The sequence below is a fragment of the Tachyglossus aculeatus genome, chromosome 17, assembly GCF_015852505.1.
Source record: "Tachyglossus aculeatus isolate mTacAcu1 chromosome 17, mTacAcu1.pri, whole genome shotgun sequence".
NCBI classification, from domain to species: Eukaryota; Metazoa; Chordata; class Mammalia; order Monotremata; family Tachyglossidae; genus Tachyglossus; species Tachyglossus aculeatus.
Genome location: NC_052082.1, coordinates 22797196 through 22813368, shown reverse-complemented (window position 1 = coordinate 22813368; position 16173 = coordinate 22797196). Strand labels below are relative to the sequence as shown.

The 16173-nt window shown below is 41.9% G+C and overlaps 1 protein-coding gene across 8 annotated transcripts in view; it reads left to right on the top strand.

Annotated features, from left to right (window-relative positions):
• MBNL2 (muscleblind like splicing regulator 2) overlaps positions 1 to 16173 on the top strand; it is a 138296-nt gene that overhangs the window by 118694 nt on the left and 3429 nt on the right. The gene's annotated exons all lie outside the window — the stretch shown is intronic.

Below are 16173 nucleotides of genomic sequence, written 5' to 3'. Positions count from 1 at the left end.
AATTGTCCTTTGGTTCAAATGATCACGCCATCAGAATATCTTTATGGGTCCCTTTATCCAGCGCTTAGAACAGTGCTTTGCACATAGTAAGCACTTAACAAATACCATTAAAAAATTGTATTTTCTACCTATCCTTATAATTTCCATGTGATAAATACACTAAGGAAATTTGCCCCCAAGTGTTCCTATATGGTTTTGACTTCCTAATTCTATATTATGTGTTCAATTAGAGGATCAGTGTGAGAAGCCAAAAGTCTAAGAAGTCTGCAGCATAACCCTCAGGCTCAGGAACGGCAGGCCCAGGATATTTGGAGGAGAACTTGGATTAAGCCACTTCAAAGACACTGAGGCACTTTACATAACTGTGGCAGAGAAGGTGGGTAGGTTGGGGGAGACACAAGAATCACTAGGTGACTTGGGCAGTATTTATAAAAGCATGCAATTTTTATTTTCGTCCCAAACATTTCCCCTGCTCTTGATGCCTGTCTACTAAGGGCCAGGGAAGATGTCAAAAATAAGGGCTTAGGTTTGGCCACTAGAACCCTTTTGTCTGATAAATTTCCTCCCAGACATTTGAAATCAAAGGTGAAAACAGCAGGTCAAAAGGATGGAACTGCTTTGTCCTTGAAAGCTTTGCTCCATACTGTTTGCTGTGGTTTTTAAACCAAAGCATCTGTTGTCCGGACACATGCTTATTCACCCAAATAACCCATGATCTACCCCGAAACTTAGCACAGTCTTTGGCTTATGTTATGCGCTCAATTAAATCCCCCTCTAAAATGTGAGGTCCTTCTTAGCAGAGATCAGGCCTACCAACTCTATTATATTCTACTTTCCCAAGCACTTAGTATCATGCTCTGCACTCAGTAAATGCTCAATAAATACCATTGACCGTCATTGATTATCATGTTTAATTACCATTTTTGTGACAACTAAATACTATTGCAGTCATTCTTACAGTGTTGGAGCACACAGAGAGATGTCCTAAGAAGTTCACCAATATTGTTAGGAAATTCCATGACTATTTGATTCGTCGAGTCAATTAATCAAACAATGACTTTTATTATTTACCATGTACTGGGTAGTGTACTGTGTGCTTGGAACAGTACAATAGAGTTGGCATTACCGATCTCTGCCCTCAGGGAATTTTCAGTCTAGTGGGAAAGACAGACATTAAATAAATTACAGCAAGAGGAAGCAGTAGAGTGTAAGGATAAGTGCTGTGGGAATGTGGGTGAGTATCAAAATGCTTCAGGGGGCATTACCTCTTTGCAGTTTTTCATGACTTTGTAGAAGGAACTATTGTGGTCAGGGATTGTCTCTATTGCTGAATTGTACTTTCCAGGCTCTGCACACAGTAAGCTCTCAGTAAATATGATTGAATGAATGAATGAAAGAACTCTCTCAAAGATTGGAGCTAAAGCCCTGATTTCACTTTTGTGCCAGTTTTCTATGATTCAGAGGTTCCTCTCTGATGGTAGAAGACATGTTCAGCTGATCATCCTTGAGTTCTTGCCAAGGGGTTTTAGAGTTTCCTCAATGCCTTTTTGTAGTGCTGGCTCCAATATCCCTTGATCTCAGCTTTGACACCCCTGACTGTTTATGTTTCTCAGGATGATCTGCATATCCTGTTGCCGATCTCTCTAGGTAGGTTAGCAAGGCCATGTTAAAGGTTCAGACCTGTTCCATCTATTTTGCGTTGCCAGGCTTGAGGGGGCAATGAATCAATCAGTCGTATTTATTGAGTGATTACTGTGTGCAGAGACTGTATTAAGCACTTGGGAGAGTACAATATAACAACATAATGGACACATTCCCTGCCCATAGTGTGCTTACAGCCTAGATGGGGAGACAGACATTAATATAAATAAATACACTATTTATAAGCTGAAGTCAGCAAATGTTTCCTACCTCTTGGGCAGTTCTTCCAACCTAACAGCCTATGTGTAAAATTAAAAGGCTTTTAATCAGTCATCCAGGATAATGGATGGAATAGTAGTAGCAGTATTAGTTGTTGTTGTAATAGTATTTATTAAGTACTTACTGTGTGACGAGCACTGTACTAAACACTGTAAAATAATATATAAGTTGGAATTTGGATATGGTCCCTGTTTCTCAGGAGCTCACTATCTAATATAAATGGGAGGGACCGGAGGCGGACACATCGGGAGTGATGAAGCAATAAGTCCTTAAAACAACATAAAGCACAAAGACAAATGTGTAAATTAAAAACAAGACTCAGTAAGGTCCTGTGGCTAAAGGAGAATAATTTTAGTCTACCTATGGCTCAGAGTCCAAAGCACACCCATAGACACAGTCATCACTGTAGCATGCTCCAGTCTTTTCAAGGATTTGTGGAGGTGTCCTTCTGCAGTTGTTTTTCTCTTTCCTGCCGGGGTGTTGGAAGGCAGGATGGGACGGAGTGTCTCGATGGTTTGGAGGAGAGCCAGTGCTGGTTCCCAGGAAGCAGCATGAAGGACACCCGGTATGTCGGGAGCAGGGGCTAAGTTCCTGAGGCACATACAGAAGAAGACATGTAAATGATTATGAATTGCATCATAGAGTTTGCCCAGTGCCAATATTAACTGTTCCTGGCTCCGATGGAAAACAGGGTAACACTCAAATCTATGCCCAGGAAATCCATAGATATCTCAGGATTTTAATTGGCAACAAAGAAGTTAATTCTAACATAGAATATCTAACAAGATATCTGCTCTCTAGATAGTACACTCTTCAGTGATGCAGATAGACAAAGTAGAAAACATGGATTTGGGGAGGTGGGGAGATTGAGTTGGATGATGTAGAGACATGAAGCTTCACACCAGTTTTACGCTTATTAGGCCATAATAGGAGCCACCTAAGTGATCATGAGATCTGGACATATGATAGAAAAGATATCCATTTTAGTCTCTAAAACAGCTTCATCTGTATCATCTAGGAATCAAAACACAGCATCAAATGGCAGGGCAAGGTTACCAACAATGACTCACTGTAATGCAGCGAGCCGATCAGCATTGAATCAATACTCAAAGCAAACTAGCTCGGCTGAGCACAACATATGAGGAGAATGGATGAGAACAGGATGCCCAAGGAAATGCTCTCTGATGAACGGGAAGGGGGCACACAAGAGGGTAGAATAAGTTATTTTTAAAAACACGAAGAATCGTCTCAAACAAGGAACCATAATAGAAGACTGCTGGGAGACTACTGCAATAGACAGACAAGTTTGATAGGCAACAATTAGAAAAAGTGTTACTCTTCTTAATGAAAGGCTTAGTGAATTCAGGATCCCAATGAGTAAGGCAGGAGTAAGGCACAGACCTATTAGTACAGCAAGGATCTACCCTCATGGGAAACAGTGAAGAAAATAGTGTCAGTTGGTCTTGTCTTTTTTGTCACACCCTTCTGCCTGGATAGGTTTTCACCATCTTCACAGTGGATAGAGAGCAGGGGGAAAAAGTGTGCCTCAGTGGAAAGAGTCAGAGGTCGTGGGTTCTAATCCTGGCTCCACCACTTGTCAGCTGTGTGACTTTGGGCAAGTCACTTCACTTCTCTGTGCCTCAGTTACCTCATCTGGAAAATGGGGATTAAAGACTGTGAGCCCCACGTGGGACAACTTGATTACCTTGTATCTCCCTCAGAGCTTAGAACAGTGTTTGACACATAGTAAGCGCTTTTCAAATACCATCATTAATTAATTTAAAAAAGAAAGAGAAGTGTAAAGTGAAAATAAGTTTGCTTGTTCAATTAATTAGAACTGTAGATGTATTTGTACAATTAAAGATTTGTTCCAATTATTTGTATTTTAGCACCTAGAATTTTGTATGAATTGATACATTTTGAGCCATCTAATTCTCAAGGCTTTAGATATATCTCACTAGCCCTTTCCAATATATTTCCCCAAGTTTGTCAAAATCAGTATTTGGAAGATGTTCCTGAGAGGATTTGATTTAAATCTTCTACTCCTTTTATTATTGTTTTGTGGTTTGGATGCACTGGAGCCACTGGGCTCCATTTTCTTCATTGATTAAATGAGGGACTAAGAATCTCTGCCAAGAACTTTAGCTTTTTAATAGAAGTAATTTGAATTTCCTGCATTGTTTAGGTAGTGTGGGCACTTCTGAAATAGCTACCCCCGGGTGGTAATGGGTCTGTGTGACTCACAGTTAAATGCCCCAAATCAGTTGCCTGGTCACTTGGAGAAGGCATGACTTGGGAATTTTTGATTCAAGAAAGTTGAGTGGTCCGCAACTCATTTGAGACAGTTCCCCTCCATGCTGCTTTTTGGATGCCATCTTGAAGTGAGAAACTTAATGATGAACAACACAAACCCTCCTTCAGAAGGAGGATGTTATAAAGTGGCTATTGCCTCTGATTTGAGTCGAGATTCAGCCCTTTCGCTTGATTCCATACCTGATTGCTCTTTTGCTTTCCTCGGTATACCTCCCATTTGTATATCGGGTGAAATGCTCTCTTATCAACTTTCCCAATTTGTCCAGGTGGGAGGGAGGACATGCATGGTTGGTGACTCTGTGGCACTTTGGATCTGACAAAATTTTCAATTTCTCAGAATGTTCCATAAATGATTTGAGATGAAAATTAGTGTCACTTAATTAGCAGATGCAGTTAACCTAGGTTGATTTTTCTTCTAAATATCCAATAGAAATTATAGTCATTCTTGGGCACCATCTGCCATTATTCTGTCAGCTGGTGCCTGGCGCTATTCCATCTAGAATCCAGAAGGTATAGAAATTATTATTTTTTTTAATGTTCACAGCATACTGCTTATGTCCTTGAGTGTTGTGGGTTGCAGCTATTATCGCCTGTGGAGGGTTCCTTTTTTCTCTGAAGAAAGGGAACTGAAAATTCAGTTCAGGACTTTGTTGGACTAAATGCAGATTATCTGACAAGAAAATAAGTTTTTATTTGAACAATTTAATTCCCTTTTCCAAGCCTAGGCATCCTTCATAAAGAAGGATACTGAAAACAGCAGGAGTCTGGGAGTCAGAGGATTTGGGTTCTCTCCCAACTCCACCTCTTGTCTGCTGTGTGACCTTGGCAATTCACTTAACTTCTCTCTGTCTCAGTTAACAGAAATGCCGTACCACTGGCTCTAAAACACTTCATCACATGGACCCCTCCTACCTCTCCTCGTTACCCTTCTATCACAACCCAACCCTCACATTTTGCTCCTCTAATCCCATCCTACTCAATATACCTCGATCTCATCTTTGTTGCTGATGACCCCTTGCCTATCTCCTGCTTCTGGGCCAGAATGCCCTCCCTCTTCATATCTGATAAACAATTACTCTCCCCCTTCTTCAACGCTTTATTGAAGGCCTGTCTCCTCCAAGAGGCCTTCTCCGACTAGACCCTCATTTCCATTTCTGCCACTCCCTCTGTGTCACTCTGATTTGCTTTCTTTATTCATCCCTGCCCCATTTGAGCCCCACAGCACTTGTGTACCTATCCATAATTTATTTATTTATTTTAATGTCTGTCTCCCCCTCTAGACTGTAAGCTCGCTGTGGGCAGGGAATGTGTCTATTATAATGTACTCTCCAAGCACTTAGTACAGTGCTGTACACACAGTAAGCGCTCAATAAAACAATTGATGGATTGATTGATTGATTACCTCACCTATAAAAAAAAAGGTAATAAATCCTCCTCCCTCTCAGACTCTGAGCCCTATGTGGAACAGAGACTGTGTCCAACTTGATTATCTTGTATCTACCCCAGTGCTTAGTACAGTGCCTTGATACATAGTAAGTGCTCAATAAATACCATTAAAAAAGTGAATTCTTGTTTGGGAAATGTTTTACCATCATCATCAATCGTATTTATTGAGCGCTTACTATGTGCAGAGCACTGTACTAAGCGCTTGGGAAGTACAAATTGGCAACATATAGAGACAGTCCCTACCCAACAGTGGGCTCACAGTCTTATCCAAACTGCAAGCCCCTTGTGAGTATGAAACTTGCCTTGTGCTTCTGTTGGACTTCTCAAGTGCTTAGTACAGTGCATTGCACTCAGATAGTGCTCAAAAAGTATTATTACTACTACTGCTATAACTAGTACTACAACTACTATTCCAACCTAGTTAAAATCTTTCTTAAATGTCAGTGTATCTTCCTGTGATTATGTGATTCATCAAAGTGTTTTTAGGTGGCCAAAATTTTGACAATAAGAACACTGGGTGGAAAAGTTCTGAAAGCTCATCCAGCCCTTCCTAGAAATCTGTCCACTTGTAGAATTAGCAAGATCTTGAGAATTTGCTGTAACACTAGGGGAGGAGTGAGGAGCTCTGAATTCTGATTTTGGTCTTGCAAGCACAGGACAAGGCCGTCAAAGCAATCTTATCCTCTGTTTCTTGTTATGTTAAATGGGGAGAAAATAAGCATGGTCCGTCTATATTTAGCTACCTTATTTTTGACGATGACCCTACTGATGGTGAGATTCCATCCATGACTGCTAGATGACTGAAATGACCCATGTGTAACTGACACAGCCTTCCATATTACTTACATGTGAAGTTAAATCTTTTCCATGCTGATGGGTTTATCCCAAATAGGATCTGCCTCTTTTCAAGCCTGCCTCTGGGCACCCTGATCTTCGCCCAACCTTAGATCAGAAAAAGCATTTCCTTTCCTATTTTCTACCCTCTGGGCTGGTCTGCTGTGTTGCACTCAAAACAGAATAGTTCTATGCCACTTTATGGCCTAGTGGATACAAAACATACCTGGGAATCAGAAGGACCTGGATTCTGAGTTCCTCCTCTAGACTGTAAACTCACTGTGGGCAGGGAATATGTCTGTTTATTGTTATTTTGTACTCTCCCAAGCACTTAGTACAGTACTCTGCACACAAGTGCTCAATAAATACGACTAACTGACTGACTGACTAATCTTAGCTCCACTACTTGTCTGCTGTGTGACCTTGGGCAAATCATTTCACTTCTCTGTGCCTTAGTTACCTCATCTGTAAAATGGGGATTAAGACTGTCAGCCCATGCTGTCATCCAGGCTTTTTACATGTCCTCCCTACCAGAGCTGTGTTGCTGTGACCATTTCTTCAGCTCTAGTGGGCTGACTGCATTCCGGACCTCATTGTGAGTTGTCTTATCCTGCCATTTGATGTTAATATTATTATGGTATTTGTTAAGATCTTACTATGGGTTAAGCACTGTTCAAAATTCAGGGGTAGATACAAGTTAATCAGGTCAACCATGGTCCCTACCCAACATAAGGCTGATGGTCTAAATCAGAGGGAGAACGAGTATTGAATCCTCATTTTAAAGACCAGGAATCTGAGGCACAGAGAAGTGAAGTGACTTGTCCGAGGTCACACGACAGGCAAGTATACTTCTTCTACTACTACTAGTAGTAGTAGTAGAGATTACAATAGTAATCTCATCATGGAATAGCCTAAAAATCTTGAATGCCTAGTGATTCTTGAATTTGATTAGCAATTTACTGAACCCTGGTATACTGATGATTTCAAATGGTTTTGCAAATTGTTTGAAAACAGTATATAAAGGACTTGGTGTTACCCCTGACACCTTTCCTGTAACTGATGTCCTGGAAAGATCCTATGTATAGGGTGATCATAGAAGCAGCGTAGGAGCCCGGACAGTACATCAGAGGATTTGGGCTTAATCCCAGCTCTGTCATTCACCCGCTGTGTGACCTTGGACAATTCACTTCACTTCTCCTTGTCTCAGTTTCTTCATCTGTCAAATGGGGATTCAGTATCTGTTCTACCCCCTACCTAGACTGTGAGCCCCTTGTAGACAGTTACTATTTAACAGATGATTATTTTATATCTACACCAGTGCTTAGTTAAAGTGCTTTATAAATATTTTTGTTATTATTATTGCCAGTAGGAGTAGAGGAGTTATTATTATTGTATTCTGTGGTGCATCTAGATCTGAAACCACGTTGTAATTCATTAGGTGCAAAGACGATTATGTCCTTGGTAGTTTGTTCAGAAGTACTGGCTAGACTCTTGCCAGTAATGGAAAACTTAAATTCCTTTGTAGTTTCACCATTACCACTCCTTTAAAAAAATGGTATTTAAGTGCTTACTATTTGCCAGGGACTGTAGTAAGCACTGAAGTAGATACAGGCTAATCAGGTGGTGAACGGCATAGCCTAGTGGATAGTGCACAGGCTTGGGAGTCAAAAAGGACCTGGTTTATAATCCTGGCTCTGCCACTTGTCTTCTGTGTGACCTTGGGCAAGTCACTTAACTTCTCTGTGCCTCCGTTACCTCATCTGGAAACTGGGCATTAAGACTGTGACTCTATCCAAACTCATCAGTTTATATCTACCCCTGCTTAGTACAGTGCCTGGTACATTGTAAGCACTTAACAAATACCACAGATATTATCATTATTATTACACAGTCTGTTTCCCACATGGGGCTCCCAGTCTTAACCTCCATTTTACAGATGAGTTAACTGAGACACAGAGAAGTTAAGTGATTTTCCCAAAGTCACACAGTGGACAAGTGGCTGAGCAAGGGTTACAACCCAGGTGTTTCTGATTCCCAGGCCCGTGCTCTTTCCACTCTAACTTTTCCTCTTGGTGAGAATATATAATGAGCCTATTTTCATGTTCTTAAAGTTGTCCAAAGAGTAAAGGTACATTTTCAGATCAGCAGTTCCATTTGCAATGGGTTCTTTTCTGGACTCGTGCTCTTTCCACTCTAACTTTTCCTCTTAGTGAAAGTATATAATGAGCCTATTTTCAGGTTCTTAAAGTTGTCCAAAGAGTAAAGATATATTTTCAAATCAGCAATTCCATTTGCAGTGGGTTCTTTTCTGGACTGAATGGGACGGATGACCTCTGGCAAAAGCAACATTCTGGACTTGTGGAGTAGAATTTTAAGCCAACACTTCAGAGGAAGCATTGAGTTATTTAGTCAGGAGATCTGAGTGCCCGGTTTTTCTTTAATTAATTGGTGATTAGAAGCAAGACACTAACGGCCCTTCTGCACTGTTATTTTAAAATGGGCACTGGGAGAAATGCACAATCCTTTTTGAGGAAGAGGAACAGCATGGCTAAGTGGAAAGAGCCCAGGCTTGGGAGTCAGAGGTCATGGGTTCTAATCCTGGCTCCACCACTTGTCTGCTGTGTGACCTTGGGCAAGTCACTTCACTTCTCTGGGCCTCAGTTTCCTCATCTGTAAAATGGGGATTGAGACTGTGGGCCCCATGTGGGATGACCTGATTACCTTGTATCTACCCCAGTGCTTAGAACAGTGCTTTGCACATAGTAATCACTTAAAAAACACCAGAATTATTATTATTTTCTATATGCAAGAGCTTTATTTGGACTCTTTTTTAAAATGCTGATTTGCAGTGGATATACCCGGCAAACTATGTGCCTATTATTTCTGAGTGAGGGTCAAATAAGCACAATCAGCATGACTTCCCCTTGAAAATTAGCATGAGGATGAATCAGATTTCCATCTAAACAAGACTCTGAGCTTCTCAAAGGAAGCTGCAGCCTTCCCGTTCTAAAAACAAAATATACTTTATTAATGTTTTTGAAAGTTGTGGTATTTTTTGAAAGTTGTGGTATATTTAAAGCTCCTGTTTCTACAAGTTCTTAGATTCAAAGGTGCAGACTTAATTAAGGGAGATGATTCAATTAACAAGAGCAATGTGACCTAGAGGATAGAGCATGACCCTAGGAGTCAGAGGGACCTGGTTTTTAATCCCAGCTCTGTCTCTTGTCTATTCTGTGACCTTGGGCAAGTCACCTAACTTCTCTGTGCCTCAGTTACCTTATCTGCAAAAAATGGGGATCGAGACGGAGAGCCCCATGTGGAACAGGGACTGTGTCCAACATTTTTTGCTCGTATCCACCCCAATACTTAGTACACTGCCTGGCACATAGTAAGTGCTTAACAAATACCATAATCATCATTATTATTATGTGATCTGTGTCCAAGTTGATTAGCTTGTATCTACAACAGCACATAGTACAGTGCCTGGGATGTAGTAAGTGCTTAACAAATGCTATCAAGTTCTTAGTTCAGTGCTTTGCAAGCAGTAAGCGCTCAATAAGTATGCTTGAATGAACATAAAAAATAAAGAAAAAAAATGACCCTGGATGAGATATGGAAAGAGAGCATCCCTCTTTCCTGCCCTCTTTCCCACAGAAAGAGGCTCTCAAGGAAGGCCCTGAAGATGACAGAAAGTCCTTCTCCACTTACAGGATGCCCCAGGCAGATGAATCTTACCACTCCCAACTGTCGAGTAATTGGTCCAAATCCCATAAAATCAGAAATGGCAGTCCAATCTGTAATGAGAACAAACCTCATCAATCCTTCACTATGTTCCATCCGGACACAGTTCACACCAACATGGTGCTTTTTGACCCCAATGTATGTGCAACATAAGCTTCACCATTATGATGCTTTTCAGAATTTAAACATGTACATCTTTCAGGAGGATATCTTGAAAGAGTGGTGCAACTTGAAAGAAGCATTTCCCCTAAAGTACAGGCTCTTCAAATGCTCCCTTCTGTTGCAAACTTTTTCCTGATGCTTCCTAAAATTCAGAATTAGAGCATCTGATTTGATCTCAGAAACTTTTGGAGGTGGATGACATTAGAGACAGTACAGTTTATAGAAAGGTAGTAATCGAAAGCATGATAGAATCCACCCTTTGTGGGCAGGGAACATGCCTACCAACTCTGTTATGTTGTATTCTCCCAAGTGGCTAGTACAGTGCTCTGCACACAGTAATTGATCAATAAGTATGATTGATTGACTGAAAGGAACAACTCAAATTTTCAAGTTGACCCTTTTCCTATAATTCTGTTTCAGTTGCAAGCTTTGATGGAGAACCTTCAGCATGGAATAATAATAATGATATTTGTAACAAGTAACAAGCACCTACTATGTGCCAAGCACTGTTCTAAGCACTGGGGTAGATACAAGTTAATTAGGTTAGACACAGTCCCTGACCCACATGGGGCTCACAGTCTTAATCCCCATTTTACAGATAATTTTACCTCAGGGTGCTGCTGAGAAGCAGCGTGGCTCAGTGGAAAGAGCCCGGGCTTTGGAGTCAGAGTTCATGGGTTCAAATCCCAGCTCCGCCAATTGTCAGCTGTGTGACTTTGGGCAAGTCACTTTCCTTCTCTGGGCCTCAGTTACCTCATCTGTAAAATGGGGATTAACACTGTGAGCCCCACGGGGGACAACCTGATCCTCTTGTAAATTCCCCAGCGCTTAGAACAGTGCTCTGCACATAGTAAGCACTTAATAAATGCCATTATTATTATTATTATAATGATGGCATTTATTAAGCGCTTACTATGTGCACTGTTCTAAGCGCTGATACAGATAAGGTAACTGAGGCAAAGAGAAGTTAAGGGACTTGCCCACAGTCACACAGCAGACGTGGTGGAGCCGCAATTAGAATCCAGGTCCTTCTGACTCCCAAGGCTGAGCTCTATCCATTAAGCCATGCTGCTTCTCAGCAGCAGCCTGAGGTAAGGGCCAGAAGGATTGTGCCACTGTAGTGGGCTGCCCTGATTTCCCGGTTGCTCCTGAGGCTAGAATCACGAAGCTCCAGAACCTAAGCATCTTGGCTTCCTTCCTTTTTTGCCAAGAATAACCCAGGGAACTCTGACCGCAAAATGTTTCTGTATGACTTTGAAGAAAAATGGTTTTTTTTTAACATTAGTCTTCAAGGGCCTCACAACAGACTGGTCAAGTCAAGTAGAATCTCCTCAATAGTTATACGATTCATATTACTGAAGAAGAAACTTGAGAAGGTGGACGATGCATTCTGGATAGAAATAACTGGATGAAAATAACTGAATTTTGAGATGGTTTATGTGAATCCACTCGAGGTGGAAAGTTGGATTCTATCTTTTGAGTGTCTTCAAGTTATGTGATTCTGTGTATCACTAGTGCCACGCAGAGGAGAGGAAGTCACATTTGCTTGTCTAAATGTTGTCCTGCGTCAAATGTTTAATAGGACTCCTATAAGGAGCGGCATAGCTTACTGGGAAGAGCGTGGTCTTGGGAGTCATAGGGCCAGGGTACTAATCTCTAATCTCTGCTGGATGCCTATCGTGTGACCTTGGACAAGTCATTTAAGTTCTCTGTGCCTCGGTTTCCTCATCGGTAAAATGGGGATTTAAGGACTTTTCTCCCTCCTTCTTGGACTGTGAGCCCCTTGTGGTGCAGGGACTCTTTCTGACCTTAAGTAACTTGTCCTCTGAACTGTAAACTCCTTGTGGGCAGGGAATGTGTCTGTTATATTGTTATTATTGTATTCTCCCAAGCGCGTAGTACAGTGTTCTACAAATGGTAAGCGCTCAATAAGTATGATCGACTGATTACTTTTCCCGGTGCTTAGAACAGTGCTCAACACAGTAAATGCTTAACAAATATAATAATAATAAGTAGTGTTACTACACCTTACCTAGATTCTCCTGTAAAGAAATTGAGCCACTTGCATTTCTGTAGTGCCTGAGCCTAACTTCTGCCATAATGATGTTCTTCGAATCCCCTTGTAACCAGATAGTGGAAGTGGAACCCCTCTCTTCCCCACGGCCACTTCTCCCAAACTCCTTCATGCAGGAGAGGAGTTGGCTTGCAGTACCCCACAATGTCATCTGTCAAAATGTGTATACAAAGCCTCCATTCAGAGGCCCTAACATCCAGCCTGGCCTAGGTCCCACAGATCTGACTGGGGCGAAAATAGGTGAGAAGAGCTGATTTAGCCACCTGCATTTTGAGCAATAACTCAGGTAGCTCACTGGCCCTTCCCGGCTCCCAAGGCCCAGGCTTCCTGAGCTCTGTCGTCCAAGAATTTAGGAAACTGCTGACTCCAGGGCCTTCCAGAGGGCGGTCCCCACCAGGACCGGGATTGCAACCAGCAGCAATGGCAGAGGAGCCCCATCTCCCATCAGTATCCAGGCAGAGTTACCTCCTTTCCTTTTGGAGCACGAGGCTGAGCTTTGGGACAGAACATAGAGGAAGGATGGAGTTTGGGGATAAAATGTGGAGGAAAAGAGGGGAAGTGAAGATGAGGGAAAGGGAGGAAGACATAAGGGGGAACAGAGGGGAGAAAGGGAGTGGAAGAAGGAGGAAGGAAATGGTATTATTCAATCAATCGTATTTATGGAGCACTTACTGTGTGCAGAGCACCGTACTAAGCGCTTGGGAAGTACAACTTGGCAACATATAGTGACAGTCCCTACCCAACAGTGGGCTCACAGCCTAGAGGGGGGAGACAGAGAACAAAACCAAACATACTAACAAAATGAAATCAATGGAATAGATATGTACAAGATAAATAGAGTAAAAAATATGTACAAACATATATACATATATACAGGTGCTGTGGGGAAGGGAAGGAGGTAAGATGGGGGGAGTATTATTCATCAATGCTTCTTTGGCCTCATCTCACAACTACTTTTGTAGTCCTTCCAGGTGACCTGGACAGACTTGGGAGGCTCCCCTTGCCTCCTCAATCAATCAACGGTATTTATTGAAGACTTAATAATAATAATAATAATGATAGCATTTGCTAGGCACTTACTATGTGCAAAGCACTGTTCTAAGTGCTAGGGAGGATACAAAGTGATCAGATTGTCCCACGTTGGGCTCACAGTCTTCATCCCCATTTTACAGATGAGGCATAGAGAAGTTAACTGACTTGCCCAAAGTCACAAAGCTGACAATTGGCGAAGCTGAGATTTGAACCCATGACCTCTGACTCCCAAGCCTGTGCACTTTTCATTGAGCCATGCTGCTTCTCTTAATGTGTGCAGAGCACTGTGTTAAGCATTTTGATCTCGGTTCTTTGGGGGACCTGCAGCAGTCAGGGAAGGATGGGGGCCAGCACTCTGAGGGGGCCGAGGTGGGAACACTCCATGGACTGGTGGTCACTGCAGCCAGTGGATAAGCTCATTGTGGGCAGGGAATGTGTGTGTTTATTATTATATTGTACTCTCCCAAGCACTTAGTACAGTGCTCTGCACATAGTAAGCACACAATAAATATGATTGAATGAAAAGGCTACTTCCTACCAGATTCAACTCGAGACCCAAGCATAGGCACACCTACACTGTGCCAGTGTAATTCCTGCATTCCCTTTCCCATTTATATCACGTGCTAACAATACCTTTGGCTGGGATTTATGCATTGCTATGCTTTCTGCAGAATGCTTTCTCCCTAGGTGCATCAAAATTGTTATTCTATTTAGGCTTTTATTTTTGACAGGTAAGACTTTCCATAAATAGCTCTGAAGATCAGCAAGAATGAAATGTGTTTAAAAAACACTTCCTACAGCATGTCGTTTTAATATATAAATACCCTAAGTATCTTAGTCTAGTAGGAGGGTAATATGTTCATGGTTTGGTACAATAATAATAATAGTAATAATGATAGCATTTATTAAGTGCCTACTATGTGCAAATCACTGTTCTAAGCGCTGGGGAGGTTACAAGGTGATCAGGTTGTCCCACGGGGGGCTCACAATCTTAATCCCCATTTTACAGATGAGGGAACTGAGGCCCGGAGAAGTTAAGTGACTTGCCCAAAGTCACACAGCTGATAATTGGCGGAGCAGGGATTTGAACCCATGACCTCTTACTCCAAAGCCCATGCTGTTTCCACTGAGCCATGCTGCTTCTCTACAATGGCCAAGAATCTCTGTGGAAGGGCAAAAAACAAAGAAATTAAATAGTCCACATAACAATTACATGTCAATATGAAAATGAAGATGAAAGATTACATCTGGAGAATTTTCCCACAGATAACAGGCCAGCCTGTAAATTGAATGTGTTCTCTGAAAAATGAATTGTTGTACATCATATTTTCAATGTCAAGATAAACACTGAAGTTAGAACAAAGTGCTTATATAGCATTCAGGTTTCAAGAGAAATGAAAGGGAACACTTCCTCATGACACAACAGGTGTTAAAGCATATGGAATGTTTTTCCGCACGCAAAAATCATTAGCAGATTAAGGAAGGTTTGGGATGACGTAAAGATAAGTGGTCCATGAGGGCTGTTAGAAATTCCGTTAACTATGTGGAGGGAAAAGGTAGGGATGTGAGATCTGGTCCTTGAGGATAGCTAGATATTCCAGGAGACTAGCCTTCACACTTCTTCCAGGAGGCTTCTTCTTCCCACTGTGAAACAATTTGACCATAAGGCCTTGACTACACAGCAATTGTTTTTCCGGAGAGCCTAAGACCATAAGCACTGTCATTCCTGGTTCAGAATCCAGCCCAGGATTCTGTCTCCTGCAGGAGCAGCAGAAAGTTTGGAGAAGCCTGCAAAGTAGAAGATAAACAGCCCTCCCAGAACATGGATAGTTGAATTTTTGTTTCAAAAAGGAACGTTCTCAATAAAATTTATCACTCGGACACTTATTCTAAGCCTATATGATTGCCCTAACATGGACAGATTACCAGACAAAATAGTTCAAAAGTGAGTAATTGAGACAGCTAATATTTTTGTGTATGTGTGGTGGTCAAGGATCTCACACCTTTGTGCAATTGATGAGCAGTATGTTGAGTAGTAGTCTCGCCTGACCGGCAACTGCCTTTGTAATAATAACGATAACAATAATAATGGCATTTATTAAGCGCTTATTATGTGCAAAGCACTGTTCTAAGCACTGGGGAGGTTACAAGGTGATCAGGTTGTCCCACTGTTGGGTAGGGACCGTCTCTATATGTTGCCAACTTGTACTTCCCAAGCGCTTAGTACAGTGTTCTGCACACAGTAAGCGCTCAATAAATACGATTGATTGATTGATTAATCCCCATTTTACAGATGAGGTAACTGAGGCACAGAGAAGTGAAGTGACTTGCCCAAAGTCACACAGCTGACAATTGGCGGAGCCGGGATTTGAACCCATGACCTCTGAGTCCAAAGCCCATGCTCTTTTCCACTGAGCCAGGCTGCTTTGTACCACAAGTAGGGTTCAGAGTTTAGAAACCTCGGCCAAACCCTACATGCCTGGATTTCCAGGAGGGAGCCTTGAAGGGACTGGTGGCAGGCTCCAGTGACCGATCTCCTGGAATTGTTGCCAGTTACGAAGGAAGAAATCTTGAAGCTGGAGTCCGATGTCCATTCACAAACTATTTTTTTTTTTTGCTCTTTCACTCCATTTGGGAACATGCAGACAAGT